General features: G+C 45.1%; 1 non-coding gene across 1 annotated transcript; it reads left to right on the top strand.

Moving 5' to 3' along the window:
- Nucleotides 1-248: 248 nt before the first annotated feature.
- On the top strand, nt 249-352 carry LOC111880486 (U6 spliceosomal RNA). Its single transcript, XR_002846493.1, has one exon. It is a non-coding gene; the product is annotated as a U6 spliceosomal RNA (small nuclear RNA).
- The last annotated feature ends 2205 nt before the right edge of the window (nt 353-2557 follow it).

Below are 2557 nucleotides of genomic sequence, written 5' to 3'. Positions count from 1 at the left end.
CTTCAATAAAATACTTTTTAGCTCTAGACACCTAAACGAAAGTTGTAGATTGTAACATCCCCCTCTGGCACGTATCACAATATTGTCCGCTTCGGGCCACTCGGCACGAGGACTTCCCAGGGGGTCACCCATCCTGGTACTACTCCCGCCCGAGCACGCTTAACTGCAGAGTTCTTATGGGATCTGCTGCCCTCACGGCTTTAAAACGCGTTGTGATAGGGAAGGTATCCACACCCCTTATAAGGAATGCTTAGTTCGGGGACATCCGATAAAATTGGAACGATACAGCGAAGATTAGCATGGCCCCTGCGCAAGGATGACACGCACAAATCGAGAAATGGTATCAGAGCCAGGGCACGGGTCGATGTGTTCGACGGGGACGTCGAACCCTATAATGGGGGGTGAAAGTGGGTTAGATCTGATCCCACATCGGCTGGGAAGGAGAACTAAGCATTCCTTATAAGGGGTGTGGATACCTTCCCTATCACAACGCGTTTTAAAGCCGTGAGGGCAGCAGATCCCATAAGAACTCTGCAGTTAAGCGTGCTCGGGCGGGAGTAGTACCAGGATGGGTGACCCCCTGGGAAGTCCTCGTGCCGAGTGGCCCGAAGCGGAAAATATTGTGATACGTACCAGAGGGGGATGTGACAATAGTCAAAATCGGGTCAAGTCTAAGCCGGTCAAGGTCAACGAGTCAAACCGGTCAACTCGATTTAAAACCTTGTATGATAGGGATTATATTATGTAATTACTGTATAACTCACTATTTTAATGAGAAAACACCACTTGGAAAGTTCATGTGTCTAAATTATCCTTAACATTAGTGCTAAACAATGAACAAAAACAATAATACAATGTTGCATACTCATAGGGAGTGCGTAAGATCCTAAATCATGGCACAACGGGGTCTAAAGACCTTGCATTGCGAAGCCGAACACTCTCATTCATCACACACGAAAACACTCTTAATCGTTTTCACTCTAGCTCTTAGTACGTCAAATCTCTCCCAAATCTCTCTAAGTATGTGAAATCTCTCTCACGTATCTCTTTGTATGTGAAATCTCTCCAAGTATGTCAAATCTCTCCCAAATCTCTCTAAGTATGCGAAATCTCTCTCACATATCTCTTTGTATGTGAAATCTCTCCAAGTATGTCAAATCTCTCCCAAATCTCTCTAAGTATGCGAATCTCTCTCACATATCTCTAAGTATGTGAAATCTCTCCAAGTATGTCAAATCTCTCCCAAATCTCTCTAAGTATGCGAAATCTCTCTCACATATCTCTTTGTATGTGAAATCTCTCCAAGTATGTCAAATCTCTCCCAAATCTCTCTAAGTATGCGAATCTCTCTCACATATCTCTTGAAATCTCTCCCAACTTTCTATAATCACTCGGGGCATCCCGACCCTCGAATTTGGCGAAAATAGCCCAAGAACAGAAGTCTACGCGAAAAACGGACTTAAGGAAACGAACCCTCTGAACCGAAAGTACTATTCATGAACCGAACCGAAAGCACTATTCATGAGGGTCTGAACCGAAAGTACTGTTCATGAGCTGAACCGAAAGTACAGTTCATCCGAACCGAACCTGGCCATGAAGGAGATCCGAACCGAACCATGCTAAGAAGAAAGGTCCGAACCGAACCTCATGTAGAAGGAAAATCCGAACCGAAAGTACTGTTCATTACTGTTCACAACAGTACCTTCGGTTCTAGCCTGCCTCGGACCGAAGCTCTACCTTCGCGTCGGACTACTTCCCTTCGGACCGAACCACCCGCCTGCACTTCTCGCCTTCGCTTCGGATAGCATCACCTCGGACCGAGCCACCCTTCGCGCCTTCGCCTCCGGATTCAACCACCCGCGTCCGAACCAAGCCCCATCCGACCGAACTTCGGCCCAGGGAACCGAGCCTCGGCCGAGATCCGAAGGGTCTCGCTGGGCAGCTCGGATTTCGCCTATTTTTACATATTTTTGCATTTTAAACCCGTTTCTAATTATTTTAACATGAGATTTTCACCCAAAACTTTATTTTTAATTATAAGACCCCTAAATTAATGATTTAATCACATTTTAAGGATAAAATCTTATTTAAAAAGGAGTTGGTAAAGTACAAAAAGAAGAAGTGTTGACCTTACCTTAGTTATGACGCAAGCAACCCCCACACCCACTCCATGACAACCCACACTCCTCCCCACCATACCTTGTACCTTTTACTCTCATTCACAAGTCACCCCCCCCCCCCCCCCCACAATCTAAGGGCTGATCATACACCCTCTCTCCTCATTCTCTTCAAACACTCTCAAATTTCACCAAGATTGAACTCCAACACTTTCTCTCCAACTTCTCTCTCTCACTCACGATTTCAAGGCTAATCATCAAGTGTTCTTCCACTCTTGGTAAGTGTAATCCACCCTCCTTGTGATTCTCACACTTCGTTCTACTCAAATCATTGATAGCTCATACAAACTCCATAACTATCATGCTAGATTCTCAAAATCTTCAAGACATTTCCAAGTGTCCTCGAGTTAAGCACCTCCATTCTTCAACAATCATCTACT

This window comes from Lactuca sativa, chromosome 6, assembly GCF_002870075.4.
Source record: "Lactuca sativa cultivar Salinas chromosome 6, Lsat_Salinas_v11, whole genome shotgun sequence".
In the NCBI taxonomy this organism is placed as follows: Eukaryota; Viridiplantae; Streptophyta; class Magnoliopsida; order Asterales; family Asteraceae; genus Lactuca; species Lactuca sativa.
The sequence above is the reverse complement of the archived record's forward strand: the minus strand, read 5'-3'. Positions and strand labels throughout refer to the sequence as shown.